General features: G+C 26.7%; 1 protein-coding gene across 4 annotated transcripts in view; it reads left to right on the forward strand.

The window, feature by feature from the left end:
- The window catches only part of LOC136090690 (uncharacterized), a 45,899-nt gene that overhangs the window by 8,183 nt on the left and 21,545 nt on the right, over nucleotides 1–16,171 (forward strand). The window contains exons 2-3 of one of the 4 annotated variants that reach the window (XR_010643643.1): nucleotides 5,816–5,851; nucleotides 7,728–7,865. The exons of 1 other annotated variant lie outside the window; for it this stretch is intronic. The gene's annotated coding sequence lies outside the window, so the exon portion shown is untranslated. Of the gene's footprint in view, nucleotides 1–5,815; nucleotides 5,852–7,727; nucleotides 7,866–14,946; nucleotides 15,065–16,171 lie in introns of those variants that run through there. 2 more of the 4 variants (XM_065817531.1, XM_065817530.1) reach the window with 2 other exon arrangements.

Genomic DNA, 16,171 nt, shown 5'->3' on the forward strand with positions numbered 1-16,171 from the left:
CACATTTTACTTTATTTAGGAAAAATTTATACATAAATGTAAACAAGAATATTACAACAAATAAAACATTACTTTATTATTTAAAATTATTTCGCTTTGATCAAACCTTGTTGTATCATTTATTTTATCATAAAAAAGACTGAATCTTCAAACTCCGTCTTTTCCTCCAGGATATTCACTGCAGATAAAGACTTTTTGATTTCATACATTAGGAATGGTATATCTGGTATCACGGTACCCACAAATACTGCATATTGGAAACCTATTATAAAAGAAAAAAAAAGTTAGAACAGAGTAAAATATTAATAAAAAACTGCAGTAGAAAACTGAAAATTGAACTAAATACCATGACATCTTATGAAAAATGAAAAAAGTCAACATTTATTAACATACCTGCTCCACTTATAGGCTTAAAACTTGATGGCAGTTCATTGTAACAATAAAGTGCAGCAATGTTTCACTGAAAGCTTTGCTGCACTTTATTGCAACCGTGGTGCAGTGGTTGCGCACTTGCCTTAGAAACAAGGAATCTGTGGTTGAAACCCCACATCTGGGCAAGTTTTGGAACATTGATTAGGAAGGAGGGGTTAACTTCCAATTAAATGCTCATCCCCGGTGCTCTGTGATCAGACCGGAAAGACTTCTTGGGGCACCTAAAAAAAAAAATTGTTGAAGAAGTGTTTCATGTATTATCAATTAACTTGTTAAAAATAAATACACGTTTTTTGAACTTTTTGAAAAATAATTAGCTGGTTTTATGTAGCATAAAATGTTATATAAAAGTAGATGATATATTTGGCAACTTTTTGCACTGTAATATCAGGACTAGCTTCTTTAATAATGCAAACAATTGTGATACATTACACTTTTCGTTCTAAAATTGATATTAAAAAACAAATACAAAGGACTGCTCACTCCAATCTTTTATATAGACTTACATTGAAGTATTTAGTGAAGAATTTTAGATATAAAACCAATTTTGAAAAGTTATCCAGAAGTTTACATACATGAGCTAAATTTTAAAAAACAACCTAATTCTTGAAGTTTAGAACTTGAAGTCTTTGAATCACTCTATGGATGCATCTTAAATTATTTTAGTTCTTTAGTCAAGATTTAGGTTGCCAATATTTATATTTGCCATTCGTTATAAGATAAAATAAATATTTTTCTATTTTTTTATTAACACACACAAGTTTTTATATAACTTTTCAATAAGTTTGCATTTATGTGAACTAAATATAAAAGAAACAAACTGTTTTTATGAATTTGAAGTTTTTTGAATAAATAGAACTCGAAAACTAGAAGTTTTGAAACAAACTTTATCGATGTATCACGCATTTCTATAATACTTTAGTCAAGATATTTGTTAATATATATTATATTTACTTGTATAATTTATATCGACAAAATAAATTGTATTATAAATAAGTAAGTATTTCTGTATAAAGTAAGTAAATATTTTTGTATTCGTCTATTTATTATACAGACATGTACTTCAAGTACTGTCTGTACTGAAAACTAGACATGTACTGAATTAACTAGTAACAATCATTGATTATAAAAAAAACTTAGTTTTCAACTTAACCATACTTAGTATTATGTATGTACTAAAGTCAATAAATATTTATTATGTTTGAAACGTCTACAATGAGAAGAGCATAACTTATTAAACTTTTTTCATTTAAAACAGTGTTTCATCTACACTGTGTATCTAATGAGTTTTTAAACTAAAAACATCAATAAAGTTAAAAGATAAAAAAAACAGTGTTAAATAAAAAATGTTTGAAAAGTGATTTTCTACTATTGCATTTCTATATACTGCAATAATGTTTGACTATACAACTTAGTAAGAACTTATGAATGTATAATTTAAAAAAAATTCCTTTACAATCGTAAAAGTTCGTCGAAAAACTTGTAAATACTTCATATTTTTAAGTAAAGTTGCTCATGCGCAGTTCGCAGTTTTTAGCTTGGAAAAAACGTTTTTTAAAGGTCTTTTTAAGGTCCCGTAAAATATTAAATCAAATGATAAAAAAATTTCCATTAAAATGTTTTTTGAACGTTTATTGAACAAATTACTTATACAAACGTCTCTCAAGCATCTCTCAAACTTATAACTTATAATATATACGTCTCTCAAACTTTGAACTTATAGTATAAACGTCTACAAGCGTCGCTCAAACTTATAAAAACATCACTCAAAACATTTTATTAACAAAATTAGAAAACTATGGTATTAAACATATAAATATTGCGTGGTTTAAAAGCTATTTGTCAAATAGAAAACAATACATTTCTTATAATGAAGGTAAAACAACCAATATGAACATAACATGTGGGGTTCCTCAGGGATCTGTATTAGGGCCACCCCTATTTCTCATTTTTATTAATGATTTAAGTAAACCTTTTACTGAACTAGATACAATTTTATTTGCAGATGATACAAATCTATTTTATGCACATAATGATATAAATATTCTGTTTAAGTCAGTAAACAAAGAGCTATTAAATCTTACTGAATGGTTTAATGCAAACAAATTATCTTTAAACATAACCAAAACAAAATATACTTTTTGCCATCGTTTTCATTATCGAGATAAAATTCCATTGAAACTTCCAAAACTTTGTATTGCCAATCAGGACATAAAAAGAGAAACCACTTTAACATTTCTCGGCGTGCTTCTTGATGAAAATGTGACGTGGAGAGATCACATACAATATCTCAAAAATACAATCTCAAGGAACATAGGCCTGCTATGCAGAGCTAAGCTTTTTTTAAATCCAACTTGCTTAAAGCTTTTATATTTCTCGTTCATTCACTGCCATCTTAATTCTGCAAGTATTGCTTGGTGCAGTACAAATAAAAATAAAATAAAAAAACTATTTAATAAACAAAAGCATGCAATCAGAATCATTTCCGATGTGGGCCGTTATACACACTCCCAAGCATTATTTGTTAATTTAAATATAATGAATGTTTATCAATTAAATGTCTATCCAGTTCTTATATTTATGTTCAAAATTAATAAAAATATATCTCCTAAAATATTTTACCCATTATTCAAAATAAATCAGAAAAGATATCTCACCAGATTTTCAGAAAACAGTTATATTCAACCCAAAAGTTATTTTGCGGCGACCGAATTTTCAATTTCTACCAGAGGGACTAAATTATGGAATAAAATATTAACTAATGATCTTAAAACAATTTCTATGCTATATGAGTTTAAGAATAAATTAAAGCAAAAACTACAGATAATCGACGTAGCGCTCAGCTTTTTCTGAAGTTTTAATGAGGTTTGAAATAAAAATATATATATATATATATATATATATAAAATTATGGTTTATAAGAATTATTCACATATTTAAAGGTATATGCTGGTGTAAAAGGAAAGCTTCAGGATTATGCGTATTTGCTTGCTTGCTTTTTAGAAATATAGTTTTTTTGTATAAATTCCTTTTTTTCTTTTTTTAAATTTTTCTTAACCAACACAAAAACAAAAAGTTGAAGTAGGACTTTAGGACCGATGATTTTTACTCTATTAAGTCTTTAGAAAAACGTTTTATATTATATAGTGTTACGTTTTTTAATTTTTGTTGTCTTATATTTACGGTATAGACTAAGGGGCTTGGTGATAAGACCAATTATGTCTTCTTTTTGCCCCTGCTATTTGTATTTATATTATGCTTTACGACTTTAATAAATTTATATGGCAAAAAAAAAAAAAAAAAAACGCGACGATTAAACGTTTACCAAACGTTTGAAAAACGTACTTGTGCCCACTGGGATGAAGGCTCTAACTGGGTACTATTTGTACGCAGTAAATATTTGTACTCTGGTTTTTGTTTATAAGGCTTTAGAAAAATGAATATTTCATTTTGCAATTATGCATAAGACTTAGAACATTATATAGATTTAGTTCAAACAATGGTAATAAAGACATTTGTTTAAAATGAGGTTTTAAGTGTTCTGTTTTATTTTTAAAACTAGCCATACGGATAGCACGTTTCTGTTTACGATATAGTGGTTCTAGTTTCGTTTTATAGGTACTACCCCATGCTATATTACCGTAGTTTAGGCAACTTTGAACAAAACTACAGTAGATTTGTTCTAGTAGTGGTTTACTTAAAAGTGGATTACTAAAAAAATCACTGAGAAAACAGTAATATTTAAATAAAAAGTTTGTTGTTTTCGTCCTTACAGACAAATGTATAGATTAATAAGTTGCAATAATTTCCTAAATTATATATATTTTTAAAGTTTTAAAAAGAATTTTACATAACGTAAGGTGATTATAAATTTATAATCACCTTACTTTAAATAATATACTATTTATCAATCAATACGGATTTAAATAATTAGAACAACAGAACATGTAATACTATATATATTATGTAATACTATATATCCATATTACTCTCAGTGTTGTTGAATCTTTTGAAAATTTCCAAAATTCCTTCGAAGTTTTCATTGGTTTATTAAAGCTTTACATACAATTGATCATAAAATTTTCCTTCAAAAAAATTGAATATTATGGAATCAAAGAAAATGTTTTATTGTTACTTAAAAGTTATTTAGGCAACCCAAAAAAATTTGTTAAAGTAATGAAAATGACCTTTCTAATATATTAAATATAACCAATGGAATAACTCAGGGCTCTTGGAGCCCTTCTCATTCTCATTGACATCAATTATCGTCATAAAGCTTCAAATTTAATGGAAGTTATGTTGCTGATGATCATTTTTTATCTGTTTATAAACTTTACTTCAAAATATGAATATTGAACCAGCGAAAATTTTTGATTGGTTTAAAATGAATATGCCTTTACTAAATATTAAAAAAATAAAATGGGCATTTTTTTGTCTAATTTTTAAAACAAAACTACTAACTTGTGATTTACATTTACATTTTATAGTTCTAGCCTTTAAAAAAAAATCTTTTTAACCTAGTACATACCTTTTGGGTATCTATATCGATGAAAACTTTAGTTGGAAATGCCACATTGAATTCTTGTGTATTAAATTTGCCAAACGTTAAGGAATACTGTATAAAACTTAAAGTGCTTTAAACAAACTCAGATATATATTTCTTTTTTATCCATTGTTATTTAAATTATGCACATCTTACTTAATGTAATGCGAATAAGTCACAAGCTGTAGCCTCTTTATAGTCAACAGAAACATGTTGCACGTCTTATCAGTTTTAAAGACAGATTTACTCATGCCGAGCCGCTTTTATTTAAAATTAATTCTTAATATATATCGGCTCCGTTTAAGATACTTTGTAATTAGTACAAATTTAAAACTGGTTCTTTCGCGTTTCTTTTCACAATATGTATTAAATTAAATAAATTAAAAGATAAAATAGATTAAAAGTTAAATTATTAGATTAAAAGTTAAAAATATATATATATATTTTTTTTTTTTTGTAATTTATTTTCCAGAATAATATAAACAAAGTAAATTTACAATGAATATATTACGGGTAGGACTTCCAGAAGATCACATGATTTTATCATAAAGCCCTTTACAATCTATATAAAGAAAAAATTCGCACAATAAAAAATTACATATGCGCTATAACACTCTTCAGATGTTAAGCGAGTTTTAAGATCATATTTTATAATATAGATATATAACATACTCAATATTGGATAAAATTATAATATAAAGTATTCAATATATGTTGTATAAATTATATTTTTATACAGTAAACAAAAATAATGTATTAAATCATATTAACTTGAAATACTAAAAATAGACGAATATATTTTGTGTTGAAAATATTATTTCTTTTAATTTCTTTTTAAAGGAAGAAAAAGACCACTTGAAAGAAAATCAAAGTTAGGTAATACTATTTTATTCCAGAGAAATGGGCCACGATAGGAAATACAAAACTGGTCAATTTTTGTTTTGCAAAATGGCTCTTGAATATTTTTACAACAACGAAGTTCATATTTGTTTTTGGTATCAAATTATAGAGATTTATAAATACACTAGGAGATACATTTTCTTTACATTTAAACATAAAATACAGAATATTAAAAATAGCTAGTTTGTATATATTTCAAACTTTCATTTTTATAAGAAGTAGTATTGAGCTTGAAAAACGATTTGCAAAATTAATTATGCGAGCTGCGTGTTTCTGATGCCGATAGAGAGATTTAAGTTTGGTTTTGTGAGCGCTTCCCCATATAATATTAGCATAGTTTATATGGCAATGAATAAATGAATAATATAGTTGAGTTAGTTGGTGTTTATTTAGTATATATCTAGCTTTATATAGAATTCCAATGCTTTTAGCAACTTTCATGGAAATATTATCAATTTGTTGATTTCAAGATAAGTTTTCGTCTATCATGACTCCTAAGAATTTTGTAACTTTTTCTCTTTTTATGATTGTATAGTCAATTAATAAGTCAGGCAAGATATTTTGTATTCTCATTTTTTTTAGAGGCTGGGTAAAAAAGTTAAAACTTTGTTTTATCCGTATTCAAAGACAATTTATTTTTTATAAACCAATATGATACTCTTTTTAGTTCATTATTCATTTTATTAAAAAGTATATCTACATTTTCGTGCGACTGCAATAAATTCGTATCATCCGCAAAATTTACGGTCGTTAAGTTAGAAGCTTTGTAAAGATAATTTATGTATAATAAAAATAACAGTGGCCTAAGTAGGGAACCTTGGGGGACACTGCATGTTATATACGTTATTATTTGCGATGAAGATTCTTTATTATAAACAAATTATTTGCGATTACTTAGATAGCTTTTGAACCAATTTTTATCTTTTACACCATAGCTCTTCAGCTTTTTAATTAAAATATGAGGATTATCAGTATCAAAAGCCTTTGACAAGTCAATAAATAGGCCTAGTGTGAATTGAGAATTCTTAAATGAGTCGGCAATACTGCGCGTTACTTGGAGAATAGCGTGTTCAGTAGAATTGTTTTCTTGAAAACCAAATTGATTTTTATAGAGGAGTTTATTATCAATAAGATAAGTGTATAATCTGTTATAAATTATTCTTTCTAATATTTTCGAAAAGACTGGTAGAACTGAGGTAGGACAATTGTATGTGATATTGGTATGATCACCTGTTTTAAAAATTGGAATTATTTTTGCTATTTTCAAACTATCTGGAAAAGATCCTAGAGTAGTAGATGCTTCAAAGACTTTGTAGAGAATATCTTTGATCACATTAAAAGTGTCAGTTATAATATTTCCATTTATATCATCTGACCCAATTGCTTTATTCCTTTTAAATGATTTAAATGCTATTTCAAATTCATAATAACTTAGATTTGAAAATTTATAGTTGAATTTGGTGACGATATAAATTCGTCAACAGAGTTGTTGTCTATATAAGGAATCTTATTTGATTGTTTATGTCCTATTGTTGAAAAAAACTTTGAATTTGGCAGCGATTTCATTTGAATCGGTAACTAATTTATTTTCTACTTTTATAGCATTCGGCATCGAATTTGTGCTTGTTTTATGTTTGCCAGTAATTTCTTTCATTATTTGCCAAACCCGCCTTGAATTATGTTTGTGTTTCATAAGCAAGTCAGAGTAGTAAATTTATTTGGCTTTTTTGTGGAGTTTTTCAAATAGATATTTTTTAAGCTGTGTAGTTATTTTTATGTTTGTCTGATTTATTTTTAAGATATTTAACATTGAGTTTTTGTTTTATTTTTAAGGATTTTTTTATTCCTTTAGTTATCCAAGGACAAGAAATGTCTTTGGCGTTAAGAATAATTTCTCGTATTGGAAAACTTGCTTCGTAGATTTTATAAAATATATTTAAAAAAAAGATTTATAGATGATGTTTATATCCTCATTAAAGTTTATATAGCTCCAGTCTTAATGTAAAAGTTGCTGTTTAAATAAATTTAGGTTATTGTTGTTATAAATACATTTTTTTATTTTTACTTTTTCGTACGTATTTGTTTTGAGGTCAGCGCCTTAGCAGAAAAAAATTGGAAAAAGATCCGAAACATCAGTTTTTACAATACCTTTTTTGAGCGTTATATTGAAACAGTCATTGGTAAGAACGTTGTCAATTAAGGAGGATAAGAACTCCTTTATTCTGGTGGGTTTATTTATAATAGATACTATTCCCATTTCAAATAAATGGTTATAAAACTTTGTAATGTTTTGTTTTTCATTGTACTGGAAACAGTCTAGGTTGAAATCCCCTAGTATATAATTTTTCTTCTTTTCTTGACTAGCTTTTTCTATTATATTATGAACAAGATAATTGCTTAGGTACTCAATTATTCCAGTTGATTGCCAATAGCAGCAGCTTAGTAAAATATTTTTAAATTTTTAGTTTAATATTTTAACCGTAAAAATCTGAATATTTTCATCAGACACTTATTTTGGTTCTAATATTAAATCCAATGTTTTCTTTTATGTAAAAAAGAACTCCTCCTCCACGCTTATTATTATTACGCTCTAAAAACACTGTATTAAAACCTGTAAGAATGAGATTAGAGTTTGATTTAAAATCTGCTTCTGTACACCAAGTTTCAGTTAAACAAATAACGTTAAAAAAGTATTCCGTTCAACAAATCATATTTAAAAAGCTATCAAAATTCTTTTTTAAACTTCTAATATTAAGGTGGATTATATTAAAATAATCACGACTATCATTTTTTAATATGCTTTAATTTTATCTGGATAAAAGTAAGAGCATTCGAATTTTGATCCATTAATCTCATTAAAATAATTAATATCTGGATCAGATTCATTGTCTAAATTAAAAGTATTGATATGAAATAAATTTGATATTTTTTCAAAATCATTCTGATAAGTTGAATCCATTTTGCATGTTTTTATTATTTCGAAAATATTCAAAAGTTTTTATATGCATCAGTATATATATATATGTATGCACACATAAATGTGTACATATTACATACATATATACTCATATACATTAAAACGTCAAATTTTAATTTTTATTTGATAATCAGATAGTCTTTTCGAAAGACTTGGTGATTAATTTATTATATACCACTTTGGCAAAATTACCTGATGAACGTATTTAATAAGTAATTGCTTTAATAAGTAATTGCTTACGAATGATGGTTGTTCATTCACTAAAATCTTCATTGATGTAAATCTTTTTGTTCCATAGTTTTGGCTTTTTATGATTTTCTAGTATATTTTCACGATCTTTATAATCTAGGAATTTAACTACATCAGTTCTTCTTCTTATATTTTGCCGTCATCGTTTTCTTTCTTCCCCGTTCTGTGCGCGCGTTCTATGTCTTTCTTCGTTTATATTTAGTTTTTCTTTTATTAGTTTTCTTACTTTTGCCTCGCTGTTTTTCCACGTTTCCCCTTCAGTTTCCTCGATTCCTTCAAACAGAAGGTTGTTACGACGACTCCTATCCTCTAACTCTGCCATTTTGTCTTTCAGGGTTATTTAAGATATTTGTTTTCAAGATTAGTGGCTTTTTGTTTAAAATTGACTTGAGATGATATTTTATTTTTATTGTTGCTTAATGTTTCTTTCATTGTTTCGTATTTATCGCTTAGGAATTGAATAGTAGAATTAGTTTGATCTAGTTCTTTTTATAATTGTTTGTTCTCATCTTTTATAATTAAAAAGTCATTTTCTAGCTTTTGAAAGCGTTCATTAAATATTTTAAGTAAAGTGTTTTCGTGTATATCAAATAATTCTGTTACTTGAAATGGAGTAAAATTTTTAGCCATTTTGTTTTAGTATATAATAATCATTGACTTGATAATAGTAGATTTGAAAAAATAAAAGTAATCTGACAACGTGCTGAATTTGGCCGCCCTCTTTTCTCGCCGTAAATTGCCGTATATGCCAATAATATGCCGTAATCGCCATAAATCGCTGTATACGCCGTATATAAATACAAATTAAGAAACGATAGTTTAATTTGGCAACCAATTCTTATAACTTACATTGAAAAATCTAGCATTTGATTCTGTGGAGCTTCTCTATGGAGCAAATAGTTTACAAACATTTTGATTTTTATTTTGAATGAAGTTATTTTTCCTTTAAAAAAGTTTAAAAAAATTATTTTATCTCTTAATAATATATTTTTATATTTTTAAACATTTAACAGTTTGCTAATTTTTTTCTTATGCACACATTTTTATATATGTATAATATGTATGTCTTATAATTTTATGAAGTTTTTAAATAAAATTCTCGAAAACAAGATCTAACTTTATCTTTTTTTTTTCTAATGCTATAATATTATTTTTACTTGTTAATTATTTTTTATTCTGTAAATATTTTTCGACTTTACTACTTTTTCGTAAAACTATTTAGTGAAATGTGGAGGGGAGAGTGGAGCACGTTTTAAATAACAGATAACGTTTTAAAGTACCCCGCCCTTGGGAAACCTTGATACAAATATTAAAAATGTAAATAAAAAGTATAAAACTTAGAGAAAAGACAGATTATTACTTGAAAGACAAACAAATTTATAATTATAACACAAATAACGCATCCAATATTTTCTAATGATCCAAATCACATTTCAGAAATCTAGATATCTATTTTTAATGTCATTCTTAAGCGTCATTAAAGAATGACTTAGTATCGGAATTGGATTTCAAAGATTTATATTTACATAAAAATCCTAAAAATAGGCTCTATATATTGAAAGAAATGATTTTTAAAACTCTTTATGGCACAATGGAGCACTATTCTACTGTTTTAAGGTCCCCTGCAAATGCTCTACCATGTTACCCCACTAATATCTTGCTAATAGAAATTTTTATTTTATTTTATATTTTATTTTTAGTATAAACTTGTTTTTTCAATAGCTTTGTTTGTTGAAATAAAAAGCCTATAGATTGTAGTTTATTAAACAATGTTACTTCCCAATAGACATACCCAGGAAAAAAAATTCTTTAGAATTTCTATAAATTTTTGAAACATATAGCCTATAGATATTCTATAGAATTTTATAGAATTTCTATGGAATCTCTGTTAATTTCTATCGAAATCCCTATAGAACTTTTTTTTCTACTTTTTTTTCTATAGAAAAAAAAATAGCAATTTCTATAGAAATTAATAGACATTATATAGAAATTTTATAAAAATTCTATAGAATTTCTATAGGCCATTTGTTTCAAAAGTTTATAGAAATTCTATAAAGCTTTTTTTCGTGGGTATTGGTTAACATAATTAAAAACTAGCAACTTTAAAAACTAATAAATTTTTTAGTCATCAAAAAAACACAAAATTCGACCCCTCGCAGGCCTTATAATATCAAATGATAATTTTTTATCCAAACATATTCCTAATAGCAACAGTTTTGCTAAAATACTACAATTTCTTGCCCTGGCTGTGGCTCCGACTCCAGCTACCCCATATTTTCAGCTTTAACTCTGGCAGCAGCTCGGACTCTGACTTAAAAATAACACAATTTATTTAAATAACTTTAATCAACCTTTATTTCATTTTTCATAACATAAGTCTACAAGTTCTTTTATATACTTATTTAATTATTTGCTGTCATATTACGTACAAGTTTTGTGTAATAAACTATATATAAAAAGTAAAAACAAGAAGACACGTTTGTCTTACCACCAATTACCTTTATTATCTACACCAACTTATATAAATCCATTCTAATTAAAAATAATTTATCCATTTACTTCTGTATAAAATGTTTTCATATAAGTAATTAAAGACTTCAGTAATTAAAGATCTTTTTAAACAAAATAAAATTTACATAATATTATAACTTTCCAAATATAACCCCTTCAATAAAAAATTAGAAACAATCCTCAATTGTCTCCTTATTTAAAAGTTTTGTTTAAACTGATCAAGAGTTGTAATTGTTTCATATTTTTACTAATCATTTTATTATGTACGTTAGGAACTCTAATAGAAATAAAGAACTTTATTAAATAATATATAGCTTTCAGATTAAACATAATTTTTACTCGAATAATTGGTAAGGTTTCTGTGATAAATGATATTAAATAATGGTTTGAAAATTTTTGACATTGTATTTCTACTAATTTTAAACCTAAAAATTTGATATATGTTTTTTGGTAAACATTTAGTATATTCAGTTTGTTAAACAATGGTTTTGAATGTGAGAGACAATATACATTTGATATTAATTTAACAGCATCTTTTTGTTTATTGAATAGTTTTTTTGTCTGAGTTATATGCTGTACCAAGCAACATTTGTGTAACTAATATAAATGAGAAATAAATGTATTTTAAACATGTTTGATTTAAAAGAGGTTTTGCTTTACAGAGCAAACCAATATTTTTAGAAATTATATTTTCAATCGTGCTTGTGTCATCTTTATAAATTGTTTTCACCAAAAATCACACCAAACATTTTATTGAACATTATCTTTTTACAATGTGGTCACCGATAAAAAGTTTTGGGAGCAGTGGCATCATTATGGAACGTGATGGTGCGGCCGCACCATCACGACCTGACACAAAAATGAATAAATGTAAATTTGAAAAAACTGCTTATGCTCGTTTTAAATTATTTTTGCATTTACCCAACCAACAGTTTTCAGATTTTGTTTTTTCGAAGAAATAGAAGAGTTTTTAACAAAAATACTTTTTATTACTAACTCTTCTATTTCTTCCTTTTACTCACAAATCTTTCGTATTTTATTCAAGATCAAAAAATTATATTTCGCATTCCTTTTACAAAATATTATATTTTGGATGACTTCACAAAAGATTGTATTTTGGATTTCTTTCACAAAAGATTGTATTTTACAATAATTGAAGGCTCTATAGTGCTTTTTTGATTTTCTGATTATCCATAATGTTTTCTGATTTTATTATATAGGGTTTATTTATCACAAAACTACCAGCTTTAAATGTTTAATTTTCTACAAGAGTTCATAAAGTGTTATACTACTTTAATTGTGAAGTGTTGAAAATCACCTCTTAAAAAGGTCGCTAATCGTTCGTTTTGGAAGCAATGACTTTATGTGGCACGTTTTTTAATACGCTAGGGAGCAAATAATGGTTTCGATTTTATTATAAAAAGAATTTATATTTGGATTTAAGAGATAGGCGTTCGGATAGAAATGAAACACATTAGTGAAAATTAGCGTTTCAATTGTATTTCCGGGAAATTCACCTCAGGGAAATAAATTTCCCTGAGGTGAATACTCATCATAGTTTTTTGACTATTTTTATTACACTATAATATAGTGTTTTAAAGATAACTTAAGATTTCACTTGCTATTAACTTAGTAACACGTTTAAATTTTGAAATGAAAGAACTATGCTATGTTTATAATTATGATTTATAAACTAAGCTTTACTTACGCTTAATATTACTTATGCTTACTACTACTTAAAACAATGCTATAGCTTATGCTTTAATTATGACTTACAAATTGTTATTTTAGAATACTTAATCACATGCAGTGCATAACTCAAAGAGGCTTAGTAAATGCGATCAGCGAAAAGTTAAAAAGAAAACATTTAAATCACTAAAATCCCTATTTGGATACATGCTTCAATATTTAAGGAGACTATATGATGATCAAGACTCATCAAAAGACTTTGCTCCTCAAGCCAAGTTAATACTGACTCCATAAATGCTAGCAATGTGCATTTTTCAATTAAGCAAATAAATCCGGAGTTGGAAGAGATTGATACAGAAACTGAGGATGCAGAGTTGATAAATATGAAACAGAAGTTCATGTTGAAAATGATTCTTGCCATAATACTGTAAATATGACGATGCATCGTCCTATTTAAATACATATATTTAAATTAACTTGAATCATCGCGATGATTCAAATTAATGTAAATAATTTAAATATTTTATCCGATGCTTCTTTCTGGAATGTACTGGTTTCAGATCATTTTCAAGTTAAAAATAAAAAGGTAAAGCGCTTTTTTCAGAAAAAGGATATTTCATTCAGTGCTTTGACAAGACAAGGTGCAAAAGCTAAAGGATGTACACCAAGAATAGTTCTGCAAGAAAATGCAAAATAGAAAATGCTGCGGTTTGGGATGGTTTACTCGCTCGTTAGTGAGAAGTTATACTTCTTTAGCTGCAAACATTTTGCTGTTAATCCAACAGAAACAACATTTTAAATTCGTCACTGGGTTTCAAAAGTGGCAGATGCTAAGCATAAAATTATATAATCATGAGATATCGGATAACCATCTATGCTGTTTGGAAAAATGACAAACATTGGCAGCAGGACATAAGCTGTGATGGAAAAGGAGAAAAAAAATGGAGTGATAGCTTTCACAGTTATCACTCTATTTTTTTTAGCACAGATATAGTTTTGGATTTTGCTAAACAAAATCTGACATTTCGTGACTTTAAGGAAAATGATTAAATTTTGAATAAAAAAATCTTTCTTAAAAAGGTTGAAATACTTTTTAAATATGATCTAGTGATGAAAGAACACCTGATGAGGCAAACTTCAATTTCAGCAAAAGCATTCTTATCTTATCTTTCACCAGAAACTCAAAATGAGTAATAAGTGCTCTGGCAAAAAATGTTATGGAGATTCTTTTCAATAGAGGCTTTTCAAATAAAGGCTGCGAGGTACTTTAAAGTTGAGCACACTTGACTTATTACACACTGACCAGCTTTCTGAAATAATCAGATTTGTGAAAATCTAGAATGAGAAAGTTGAAGTGATAAAAGTATTTTTATAGTTTTTTACTTTATAGAGCAAAAAGCTGATAAACTCAGTTATGACATTTTCAAAATTCTAGAAAGAAATGGACTTGACATAACTTGACAATGATGAGCAGAGCTCATTGTTGTCAAGTTATGTCAGATAGATCAATGTCTGGAATCCATGGAAATGACTTCAATGAATGTTTCTAAACAAACCTAAATATTAATTTAGTAATATTCACTCAACTTTTTAGTAACAGTAGCAAATCACATTTATTCAATATTTTCTATGTTATTTCATTTAGGACAAAGTATATGCGGCATTTAAAACCTTTCATCTATGTGAGACTTTATCTTACGTGGAATTAGATTTACGCGAGTTTTAAGATCCTTAAACCTTTGTGTTATCCGTCTGTAGCTCAGGTAGGATTTAATGCTAACAATAATAATTGCAAAAAAATTTCTAAAATCAAAAAAACAACATTTTTAAATTTTAGTTTAGCTTAAGATAATTTATTTGCAACAAGTACACTTAATAAATACATTAAAGTTATAGGTAACTAATATTTGTTGCTCTTTTTGTAATTTGTACAATGTCTGTTGCTTTTTTATAAGTTCAAATGCTTTGGCTCGCGTAATACCAATGTTTTTAGTACACTTTTGTTTTCTGAGAACATTTTTTATTGTTAAAAAATATAATACTACATAATAATTCAAACCAACTTGAATAAATATTCTTAACGTTTTGCTAATTATAAATTATTTTGCTTTAATGACATACTCTTTAAATTTATTTCACATTCAACATTTAATAGTCAAACCCTGCTCCGAAAACTTAGTTGCAATTTTAAAAATTGAGTTCTGCTTCATATAGAAGTAATTCCACAGGAAGCTATCATACAAAGGGAATTCAATAATGCTCGATTAATCAGTTTTTAGATTTCAACGTTAAAATTCTACAAAGAAGATGTTAACCCTTTAAACTTAATTTTTTAGACTTTATTTTTTTGCTTCAATACAAATATACATACATACATACATACATACATACATACATACATACATACATACATACATACATACATACATACATACATACATACATACATACATACATACATACATACATACATACATACATACATACATACATACATACATACATACATAAATACATACATACATACATACATACATACATACATACATACATACATACATACATACATACATACATACATACATACATACATACATACATACATACATACATACATACATACATACATACATTTGGAAGTTACAATGATAAATATTAAAAAACTATTAACCACCAAACCAGAAGTACGAAAAAAGGTCTTCTAAGTGAAACTCTCAACCTTTAAAAAAAAAAGGAAAATATATTTAGCCGTATTATAAGTGCGAATCTAAAAACAATAACAGATCGGCTTGACAAACTTGAAATTTGTTGAACGAGTTGAAATTTATTGAACGAGTCCAATAAATGCAATTTGAAGGTTTTAATCATTG

The sequence above is a fragment of the Hydra vulgaris genome, chromosome 14 (genome assembly GCF_038396675.1).
Source record: "Hydra vulgaris chromosome 14, alternate assembly HydraT2T_AEP".
Taxonomy (NCBI): Eukaryota; Metazoa; Cnidaria; class Hydrozoa; order Anthoathecata; family Hydridae; genus Hydra; species Hydra vulgaris.